The sequence below is a fragment of the Aedes aegypti genome, chromosome 2, assembly GCF_002204515.2.
Source record: "Aedes aegypti strain LVP_AGWG chromosome 2, AaegL5.0 Primary Assembly, whole genome shotgun sequence".
Lineage (NCBI taxonomy): Eukaryota > Metazoa > Arthropoda > Insecta > Diptera > Culicidae > Aedes > Aedes aegypti.
The window spans coordinates 103,199,424-103,211,749 of record NC_035108.1 but is presented as its reverse complement, the minus strand read 5'-3'; the positions used below and the strand labels follow the sequence as shown (position 1 = coordinate 103,211,749).

Sequence of the window (12,326 nt, the reverse complement as noted above, 5' to 3'; positions counted from 1 at the left end):
AAACCTCAAATTTTCAAGAGCACGAATCTGGAGAACAAAATATCCGTTTCAGCTGAAAACTTAATCGATTGATCACCAGCTGGTGGTGACCTGGGAGGGAGAAACCGATACGAAATTTATGTACGTCATAGTGAGCCGAGTTTATGCTGTCACGAACTGTCACTGTGAGCCCGGATCTAAAAAAATGGACTAACATGGAAAAAGCGCGTAATTGATCAAAACAAATGTCCTTCTAATCTGATTGAATATAAAGTATTCAAATACGCGTCATTTTAATTTTCCAATAAAAACGGAAATGAAATGCATAGAAAACTTTGGCCCTCTTTCCATGTATGTCCGAAAAGATCGAAGGTACACAACAAAAGAAAACGAGCGATTTTCATCAAGTCTGCCTTGATTGTCGTTGGTAAGCTGGAGTTTTCTTGCAGTTTGAAAAAACTCTGTGTCAAATTTGGTGTGTAGTAGTGATCCTTTATAGAGAGATAAGCGGAAGTAAAATGGAATCATTTGGCAACATACCAGCAGTGCTGATTTTGCTCGGCGTCGAGAATTATATTGTAACACGGACATGTCTTCCTCATTGCTAAAAAGTGTATTTTGTTTTGTTATAGATCTTTGAGCTACATATCCAAACTAAAACTAAAAACAGCAGAAACGATCTGTGGAGTTTTGATTATTGATGTAACTCAGTTTTCCAGGAACGAAGCAAAACATTCTTGATTTTTTTGCTGAATCGCCAGCAGACATTCTCGGGTCTTTATTCTCGAGACTACAATTTGCTCCAAACTTCTAATTTCAAATGTGTCCAAAGAAACGTTACGAAGTTATCGAAACCAGCTTTGACAGCGGACAGTGCCGTCTCTATAGAGCTTAGTGACACTTCGGACACAGCGTGCACGTTGCCGGGGATCATCTTTCCCCAAGCTAATCAACACGCTGGAACATTCCGGCAGCGGACATTGCCAGGGACCATTTTTCCCCACGGAAAACAACACGCTGTAAACTTTCCGGCAGCGGACATTGCCGGGGACCATCTTTCCACACTGGAACATTTCGGCAGCGGACATTACCGGGGATCATTTTCCCCATGGCAAACAACGCGCTGTAAGCTTTTCGGCAGCGGACATTGCCGGGACTTTCCTTTCTCCACGGCAAACAACACGCTGTAAGCTTTTCGATCTGACATTTGCTCAAGGCAAAACAACAAGATCGATTTAATTTTATTTTAATTTTATCCATTTTATTCACTTCACACACTACCGTATACTTTCGGTTACTTCAGGAACTTTTTATTGCGCATTTATGTCACACTTTTTTTTCGCACAAGCAGAAAACAAATCTCATAAGGAGAACCGGAAATTACATTCTGTTCTTCTATTTTTTCTATTTTCACTATCTTTACTCTTGCAACGCTGAAGGGTGATTCCTCCTATTAGACAAATATAGAAATACCAGGTATCTTTCTGTAAATTAGCAGAAAACTGGTAGGATCGCCAATGTAGAGTTTCGATTATTGATAGAAAAGGAATCACCCTCTACGCGATGCACGCACAACTTACCCAGGCAAGTGCCAGTTCACAAGTGCAGAATGAATGCAAGTGTGCAAGTGACAGTTGTTCTTCACACAGGAAACCGACTGCTGTGATCAATTCTATTGCCATACTTTAACGCAATGGATTCTATATCTCACACGATCAACATCTAAAAATCGCATTGACAAAAATTAAAAAAAGGGAAATATTTCATATTTTTTGCTTCATGCGAAACAACTTTCACCGAAATAATTTCATGCGGATTACATTACTTCTCAAGAAAAGTTCAAAACAAACATAACGCATCCCAAGTAACCATACAGCTGTATATAGTTGCATCAATATCACTTTATATGCTTCTATGAAATATGGCATATAAAGTCATACTGCATTACATGTCTCATTATTGCAGTATTAAAGTGGAAAAGGGCGCTATTAAAGTGTGAATGCGGCTACATTTCCTAGCTCTATGTTGGCAATTGCTAAAGTATAGTTACTGTCTGTATCGTATAAAAGCTTTAGCCAAAGTGTACTTAATGCAAGAAAGAAAGGACCAAAAATAGAAACACAAAAATATTTTCGTTCGTTGGATGTTGCTTTTTTTGGTATGATTCATATGTGTATTTTGTTTACTTCCTTTCGCTGGGATTTGAACCCAAATTAATTGTGTGATGTTTTCAATGACTCGCCGCGCCTATCCTCCGGACCATGAATGCTGCATGTCTTGGCTGGGAAAATTGTGCAACTTCAAGCAGCACCCTTTCGTTACCAGTGATAAATATTGTCGATTTCACTCCAAGATGGACCGTCCCAAGTGTGTAAGCTGCTTCAAAGTGTGTAAGCAGCTCAGGATTACGTAGAATCATGATGGTGTTTGTAGTACACTTATTCCTTGTGGTTCAAGAAACAAGTGTACCGAATACGTTTTAATGATCCGATGCAAGCGTGAACCCTTATCACACTTTTTTTGCACTCTACGAATTTTGTGATAGTCCAATTTGGGGTGAAGTGCGCAATAAGTAAGTGGACATGACTGTTGCACTTCCGCAAGTTTACCACGGCTGTCGCTTTTTTGCTGTTGAGATTTTGTTTTGTTTTCATTGTGTAAGGGCTAAATCTTCACGTTTTATGTATCGTTTTAGCATCTCGGCATATTGAATCATCGATAGCCGTGTGGTGTACGCACGGGCCTATCAATCGTAAGGTTTTTGGTTCAATTCCAGGTTGTTGCTTATTTTTTGTTTTCAAATTCTGGTTTCTCGTAAGACAAATCTACGAATTTCAACAAGATTTCTTGTGGCGAATTTTCATTAGGAATATTTAAGTATTTTTATAGTCTATTTTCCTTAATGAGCGAAAAATTCACAATAAATAGAGCAATGAAATCTTGCCATTTTTGTTGCGATGAAGCATTGAGTAATATGATGCAATGAAGCATTGAATGGTGACCGTATATCACCCATTAATGCACATTTCATTGCTACAATAGAACAATGCTACATTGCATTCATAAAATGGAATTAAAGCATTACTGCACGCATATTGCAGAATAAAAGCAATGATGCATTGCACTCGTTGAATTAAAGTTAAAATACGATAATACCTTAATGCTTGTGGTTACTTGGGATGTTCGTTTGGCTCACGCTTTGACAGCCCTCGCTGCTCGATTGGCTCACACTTTGACAGATAAGTCAGCTTCCGCGAATCTCTCTTATAAAAGATCACTAGTGTGTAGTATCGGTGCCTCCCTCCCAGCTGGTGACCAATCGATTAAGTTTTCAGCTCAAACAAGTGCTCGGTTCTCCAGATTTGTGCTCTTAAAATTTTTATGTTTGGCTTCGATTCATCTTCACCTTAACTCAGGAGGCAGTGGTTGATACCTGGATACCAGTGCAGATAGGATGGACGAGATCACATCCAATGATGATCTGCAACAGGAGTTGCGATCGCAGTGCGATGTTGGAGATGTGGCCATGACAATCCGACTTTGAAAGTTGTACGGTGTTAGCGATGATTGGGCTACCAGTGGCCGCAGCCAACAACCTAGTGGAGAATGAAAAGATGAAAATTGGATGGTCGGTTTGTTCGCTGAGACTCGTCTCCCGAGCCGAGAAGCCACCGATGAGGTGTTACATGGACCTCGGACATCAGGCGGAAATCAGTAACGCTCCCGACAGATCCGAGTTGTGCAGATATGCAGATATGGTAAAGAAGGTTATGCAGAAATGCCTGGACGATGGTCAATTTCCAGAAATATGGAAAATTCAGAAACTGGTATTATTTCCGAAGCCAGAAAAATCGCCCGGGGTTCCAAGATCATATAGGCCTATATGTTTACTGAATACACTCGGTAAATGCTTGGAACGGGTTATCCTCAGCAGGGTGATTAACCTTCATCCAGCCAACCTGGGAGGGAGGCACCGATATTACACACGAAATATGACACAAAGTTATTTCGAACTGCAAGAAAACTCCAGCTTGCCAACGACAATCAAGGCAGACTTGATGAAAATGGCTAGTTTTCTTTTGTTGTGTTCCTTCGATCGTCCTGGACAAACATGGAAAAACGGCCAAAATTTTCTATGCATTTCATTTTCGTTTTTAGTGGAAAAAGTAAAATGATTCGTATTTGAATACTTTATATTCAATCAGAATAAAAGGTGCTATTGTGACATTACTTTTGAATAAGCATGAATAGCTTTTCAATAGATTTTTTGTCACATTTAGTAAAATGCAAAAATATGTTTTAATCAATTACGCGCTTTTATCATATTTGTTCATTGTTTTAGATCTGGGCTCACAGTGACAGTTCGTGACAGCAAAATCTCGGCTCACTGTGACGTAGAGAAATTTTGTATTGGTTTCTCCCTCCCAGCAGCAACATTTCAAATGCAAAAAACACTCTAAAGTGTGCATAACTTTTTTTGTTTTTCGATGGATTTTGTTGAAATTTTCAGAACTTCCCGAAAAACTTTTCTAGTTTATGGTCCAGGAAACTTGGGAATATGGTCCACGTGGATCCGGAGTCATTTCGGATTGTTCTGGGGTACCAAAATTGGCCACATCGTCCATTCAACGAATATCTCAAAATCCAGATGAGCTAGAAGGTTGGTGTCTTCGACAAAGTTGCTCAACAGACTAAGGGCTATCTGGCAATAACAAAATTAGTTGAAAATTTCTCCGCAAGGTGGCGCCAGATACAATTTTTCTTCAATCTTCTATATCTCAAGTTCCTGATCAGCTAGAAGGTTGGTGTCTTCGGCAAAGTTGTTCAGCAGATCAAGGAGTTTTGGGCAGTTGCAAATCTTACTGAAAATTCATCCCCTAGGTGGGGCTAATATCAAATTTTCTCGAACATTCTGTATCTCGAGATTCTGATAAGCTAGAAGGAAAGTGTCTTTCGTAAATTTGTTCAACAGATCAAGGGCTATTTGGCAGTGCAACATCCGGTTGAGAATTCATCCACTAGGTGTTGCTAGCAATAATGTTTTAATCTGCTATATATCGGAATCGTGAAGAGCTAGAAGGCCAGCGATAATAAAATGAATGGAAATTCATCTGCTAGGTGGAACCAGTAACAGTATTTCTTCAATGTTCTATGTATTGAGAAAGTTTATTTGTTTGGCATGGTTTGATTTTGGCAACACGGAAATACATATGCGAAACCATGGACCATGCAAATCTCGATATTTTTGTGAGCCGTCTTGAGGCTTACCATGTTCAGTTTAATTCGTGATCATTACCACGTTGATAGAAGTTTCAATTAAAACAACCGTTCTATTTTGCACGGTTCGATGAAAAATCGGTGGAAAATCTGATTGAGATTTCATCCGCTAGAAGGTTGTTGTCTACAGTAGGTATATAGGTGGTAAAATGAACACCTTAAGGAAATCATCTTGTTCCTGATAGAAAAACGATAAATTTGTATAGCTCTATTAACATCAAAAATTGGGATGTAATCTATAGCAGCGACATGGATTCAGACTAAAATAGCTAAATTTTCACATATTTTCATCGCTATCAAAAAGCGATGCAAATGTTCATTTTACCTGCACTATGTGGATAAAATGAACAGCGGTTGGTGGTAAAACTAACACCATGCAAAAAACGTGAGCAATACAAATGTTTCTGAAAATTTTAATTGTCCCACTGAAAACACATCCATTAATGATTGTAACCCATTCAAAAAGAATTCTTAAGGTATCAGATCACCATCGTATCATAACGATATTTACCTCAGTGAAGAACCTCAAGTCTTCTGAGCTAAAAGTTCAGGCAGTTCTAACTTTCAAACGTGGTATTCTAAAATCTCAATTTTCGTTGATATTTTCACTTCAATTGACCTACGTATCAACTCGAGTAGTGTGTGATCCTTTGACCGTGACGCTTGCTCCTGCGGGGGCGAGTGAAGCGGTCAGACAGGATCAATCTTGTTACGCGCGCAGTGCAGTGGGGGGGGGGGGGAAGTGGCGTGATCCGCGAGATAATTTAGTAGTGTGTGATCCTTTGACCGTGACGCTTGCTCCTGCGGGGGCGGGTGAAGCGATCATGTTATGCGCGCAGTGCAGTGAAAAAGTGTATAGTATTTGGCGGTAAGCTCAGTGTGGCGACGGAAAAAAAGAGCATTACATCCAGGTAAAATCGTTCATTATTATTATTTACTCACCTATTACCATTTGAAACTAAATACGTGCCAGGGTCGAAAATTTAATTTTCGATTCGGGAAGTGTAAAAACATTTCATATATCCATTTGATATCTGGGTGTTTTTATGCGGGGCTTACTGTATATGAAAATGACCTCAGAATGTGTGTGTATTTACTGCCATTCTTGAAATGGGTCGTTGGAATTTCAGTAGAGCTATCACCTTTCATCTCCCGGGTTAAAATTGTCGGCAGATATAAAGATATCGAAGGGTATCAAATATACATGCATACAATTTTCTTCCATAAAAGCACTGCCGGTCAGTGGGAGATGGATTGTACACACACACACACACACACACACACACACACACACACACACACACACACACACACACACACACACACACACACACACACACACACACACAGGAGAGTTGCAAAATGGTGAGTCGACAACCAGGAAGGAGCGTCCAACATAGCTCTGGTCCTCACAAGCCCCTACCTCACGCTTCCACGGGTCTAACGATGACAAAGACCGCCAGCTAAGGGTTGCGTACTTAGCTGGTAGTGCAACCTGGGCACTGTTGTCCTTCTGACATCAGCTAGAGTGAGGAGGTGCCAGGTGGAAGCTTGGGATTTTTACCCTTTCCAAGCGAAACTCATACATACAGCCGTATGGAATACCACCTTTGGTACTTCCTTCGGGAGGTGGCCGAGCGTCTGGTCCATCTGACCAGGGGCTCAAGCACGGTCTACCTAGGATGTGGCGGGGGTTCATCAGTGGGCTCTGGTGAATCTCTACAAAAAACCACATATCTGTAAGTAACCCTGAACAAGCGACCTGGTACCGCTTTCAAAGTGCCTTAGCCCAACCATTGGAGTGCCAACCGGCACATTAGGATCGATGCCAGTAAGATCCTAATTACGGCATACTGGCTGCAAGGACAAGGACAAGGTCAAGGACTGTATCAACACGACGTTATAGAGCTGACGATCGCTCTATTCCACTTCCTTAGTAAGAATGGGTGACACTATTCTGAAACGGCAGGTGGGCTAATGGAACGGTTGCCCCCGTCCCGTTAAAACCGTGGCAGGCCTCCTAGTACGTTCAAAGCTCGCCACCTTAGCTGGTGGAAGTAGGCTCAGATGGATATTCCTGACTAGCGTCGATCTGGCTCTGAACCCGGTACCCCATGAAGGACCGTGTCAGCCCTCGCGTGGACCTCACTGCAAGCAAAGGTACCCATGGGATCACAAGGACGACTACTTACGACGGGTGGAGATAGCGGCTTGGAGGGGGGACCCTTAAGCATGGAAGTTAACAACATCAACGTAGGTGAAACAGCGAATCCGTTCGCAAAAAGTGGCTTGCCGAGGTCGCCATCGAAGCAATGCCAACAGCAGGAGCTGGAACAGCAGCAGCTGGAACACCAGCAGAGCGAAGATGAGCTGCACGAGCAGCGAACACGTGAACAGGAGCGGCGGGATAAGTCGCAAAGTGAGCAGGAGCAGCGTGAGAGACAGCAGCAACATCAGCTGCAAAGTGCGTGGAAGTTACCCCCGAGGCAATCGAAGGTGGAAGCGGCGAAAACCGTCGTAGATGAGCTTCGGGAATTCGTCGATAAGAGGCACAACGTGCACAAAGACATTAAGGACCTCGTGGCAAGGATTCAAGGAACCCTCGGATCCGCCGTCAAGGACTGGAGGAAAGTGATGCAGAGGATTGAAGCTGTTGAAACCGAGTTAGCGGCGACCAAAAAGGCCCTGGCAGCTGCGGTAGTGCAGCCGGAAAAAACCGGCATAGCCCCTCGGAAAGACAGCAAGGGGAAAGAAAGGTCAGCGGGAATAGGAACTACGCCAAGTTTCACCCCCAAAAGACATAGGTCGTCACCAGGAGACGAAAGACAGGCTGTATCCAAGAAGCCGAAAAACGTAAATCCAAAACCGGCGGATGAAGTGCTCAGAGGGGGACCTGGCGATATCCCATGGCAAGAGGTCCGGAACAAGAAGAAGAGAGGCAAACAGGAGAGTGCCAGAAAGCAAAGGCCAATCAGGAAGAAGGCAAAATGCGAAGCTGTTGTCGTCAAAACTAGCGAGGACACTTATGCTGAAGTCTTGCGTGCCATGAGGACGGACCCTCAACTAAAGGAGTTTAGTGCCGACGTTCAGAAGATCAGACGCACCCAGACGGGAGACATGCTCATCGAGCTAAAAAAAGACTCGGTGAACAAAAGCTCGACATACAAAGAGCTAACCGAGAGAGTCATGGGCGAAAAGGTGCAGGTGAAAGCCATGTGCCCTGAAGTGACACTCCAATTGCGGGATCTGGATTGGATCACCACCGAAGAGGAAGTGAGGACCGCCATAAAGGAGCAGTGCGATCTGGAAACGGTGCAGATGACAGTACGGCTAAGAAGAGCACCGCTTGGTACACAGGCGGCGTCCATAAAGCTCCCAGTAGACGCAGCCAACAAAGCGCTGGAAGTCGGGAAAATTCGAGTCGGTTGTTCAGTATGTCCACTGAAGATCTCCCAGAGACCGGAGGGATGCTACAGGTGCCTGGAATACGGCCACCTGGCACGGAACTGCGAAGGACCAGACAGAAGTAAGCTCTGTAGATGGTGTGGCGACGAAGGTCACAAGGCGCAAGATTGCAACAATAAGCAAAGGTGCCTGATCTGCAAGGACAAAAGTCGCAACAGACACGCGACGGGAGGCCCTAAGTGTCCGGCCTTCAAGCAAGCGAGAAATTCTAAACCGCAGTGGAGGTAACTCAGCTAAACCTCAACCACTGTGACACAGCGCAACAGCTGCTGTGGAAGTCCGTATCGGAATCGAAGTGCGACGTAGCTATCCTTGCCGAGCCGTATCGAGTACCAGCTGGAAACGGTAACTGGATCGCTGATAAGGCGAAGACAGCGGCAATCTGGACGATGGGGAGGTATCCTATCCAGGAAATAGTGTTCCAGGCGGACGAAGGCTTCGTTATTGCAAAGCTTAACGATGTGTACGTGTGTAGCTGCTACGCACCCCCCCGCTGGACATTGGACCAGTTCAACGAGATGCTGGACGAGCTAACCGATAAGCTAGCCGACCGGAGACCAGTCGTCATCGCTGGCGACTTCAATGCTTGGGCAGTTGAGTGGGGCAGCCGTCTCACCAACCCAAGAGGGCGTAGTCTACTAGAAGCGCTGGCAAGGCTGGACGTAGACTTGGGTAACGAAGGAACAACCAGCACCTACCGTAGAGATGGCCGGGAATCAATAATCGACATCACTTTCTGTAGTCCTGTGTTGACGGGAGGCCTGAACTGGAGAGTCTGCGATGGGTACACTCATAGCGATCATCAGGAGGTCCGGTATAGAATTGGTGGAAGAACACAATGCTCACAGAGAGCGAGTACACCTCATGAGCAGATGTGGAAAACGAAACGTTTTAACGAAGAGCTTTTCGTGGAAGCCCTCAGAAGAGAAGAGCAGGTTCTGAACTTGAGATCGGAGGAGTTAACGGCTGCGATGGTACGAGCATGCGACATTGCCATGCCACGGAAGGTCGAGCCGAAATACAGACGTCGTCCGGTATACTGGTGGAATGAGACACTTGGCAACCTCCGCAAAAGATGTCTCCAAGCCAGGAGACGGATGCAAAGAGCCAAAACCGATGGTGAGAGGGAAGAGCGAAGAGTAACATTGAGGGCGGCGAAAGCCGATCTGAAAAGAGAAATTTCGCTGAGCAAGAGAACGTGCTTCAAGGAGTTGTGTCGCGATGCCAATGCAAATCCGTGGGGAGATGCATACAGGGTGGCGATGGCCAAGATCAGTGGTCCAGCCGTACCCGCTGAAACATGCCCAGAGAAGTTGCAGATTATCGTCGACGGGTTGTTCCCACAACACGCGCCAACGGTCTGGCCACCGACACCGTATGGCCAGGAAGGTGAAGAAAGAGCAATCATTACCAATGAGGAGCTCATAGAGGCGGCCAAGAAAATGAAGCCGAAGAAAGCGCCTGGCCCTGATGGTATCCCCAACGTAGCGTTGAAAGCAGCTATCACGGCCAACCCAGATATGTTCCGGACATCACTCCAGATCTGCTTAGATGAGGGACATTTCCCAGCACAGTGGAAAAGGCAAAAACTGGTTCTGCTACCGAAACCGGGTAAGCCCCCCGGTGAACCAGGCTCGTTTCGGCCGATATGTTTGCTTGACACACTCGGAAAGCTGTTGGAGAGGATCATCCTCAATAGACTGATGGCGTTCACTGAGGGAGAGCGTGGACTGTCGGAGTGGCAGTATGGATTCCGGAAAGGAAAGTCAACGGTAGATGCCATCAAAACAGTGATTGACACAGCCGACAAAGCAAGGACAAAAAAACGTAGAGGTAACCGTTACTGTGCTGTCGTGACGATAGATGTGAGAAACGCCTTTAACAGTGCAAGCTGGGAAGCCATTGCTGTGGCGTTACATAAAATGAAGGTTCCGGATTATCTGTGCAAGATACTAGGAAGCTACTTTGAAAACCGGGTCTTGAGCTACAGCACTAGCGAAGGACAGAAGACGAGGTCGGTAAATGCGGGAGTTCCACAGGGCTCTATCCTGGGTCCAACGTTGTGGAATGCTATGTACGACGGAGTGCTGACGCTTAGGCTGCCAACAGGCGTCAAAATCGTTGGATTTGCAGACGACATCACGCTTGTGGTCATTGGTGACTCACTGGAAAGGGTGGAGGTTCTCGCTACAGAAGCAGTGGACGCAGTCGAAAACTGGATGTACGAGAAGAAACTGGTGATAGCCCACCAAAAAACGGAGCTGTTGCTTATCAGCAATCGAAAAGTGGTGCAGAAGGCTGAGATTACAGTGGGAGAACACACCATAGCCTCAAAGCGGGAGCTAAAACACCTCGGCGTAATGATCGACGATCGGCTGAACTTCAACTGCCATGTCGATTACGCGTGCGAGAAAGCAGCAAGGGCAGTCACGGCGCTGTCCAGGATCATGCCGAATAACTCGGCGATTTGCAGCAGTAAGCGGAGGCTATTGTCTAGCGTGGCTACGTCGATCCTGAGGTACGCTAGCCCGGCGTGGGGAACCGCAATGAAGACGAAGAGGAACCGAGTCAAGCTTAGCAGCACGTATAGGCTGATGGCCATGCGGGTAGCGAGTGCCTACCGAACCATATCTTCGGAGGCAGTATGCGTGATTGCCGGAATGGTCCCTATCGGCTACGTTTTGGAAGAGGATAAGGAGTGCTACGAAGCTAGTAGTACTAGAGGAGCCCGGAAGATTGCCCGAGCCGACACGATGGTGAAATGGCAACGCGAGTGGGATAGCGCTGAGAAGGGAAGGTGGACTTATCGCCTTATTCCAAATCTGGCGAAATGGGTGAGCAGATCCCATGGAGAAGTCAACTTCCACTTGACGCAGTTCTTGTCAGGTCACGGCTGCTTCAAGAAATATCTGCACAGGTTCGGCCACGCAGAGTCGCCGCTCTGCGCTGAGTGCCCAGTCGTAGAGGAGTCGCCGGAACACGTCATTTTCGAGTGTCCACGTTTTGCTACGGAACGTAGCGAGATGACAGCGGTCTGCGGTGCTGACGTAACCGTAGACAACGTAGTGGATAGAATGTGTAGCGATGAGGTGATGTGGAACGCGGTGAACATGGCGGTGACGAAAATAATGTCATTGCTTCAGCGGAAGTGGAGGGAGGAACAAGCCGGTGAACCGGAAGTCAGTCTCCAACCGGAATCGCCGAACCGACCTCGGCACCCAACCGGTAGGTAAGCTTGATCCACCGTCGGGGACAAGACCGAGTAGATCGTGGAAAAGCCCCGGAAATTGTAGGCTTCGTGGCCGTGCGGTTAGCGGCGTCAGTCGTTTAGGCATATTGTGCCATGAAGTGTGGGTTCGATTCCCACTCCAGTCGGTGGAAACTTTTCGTCAAACGAAAAATTCATCATTGGGCTACTGGGTGTTTCGTGTTGTCCGTTGCCTAATGTTTGTGATTGTTCAGTCTGTGCAGCCTTGAGCTGAAGACGGTGTAAATTGTCTTGCCAAATTGGTCGTCAGGGCACCTGTGAACCGGAAGTCATCCACCAACCGGAATCGCAGGATCGACCTTGGCACCTATCCGGGCAGCATCGGTACCGGAAGAAC

General features: G+C 45.8%; 1 protein-coding gene across 1 annotated transcript in view; it reads left to right on the top strand.

Moving 5' to 3' along the window:
* The window catches only part of LOC5565244 (nose resistant to fluoxetine protein 6), a 75,992-nt gene that overhangs the window by 39,653 nt on the left and 24,013 nt on the right, over positions 1-12,326 (top strand). The window lies entirely within an intron of this gene.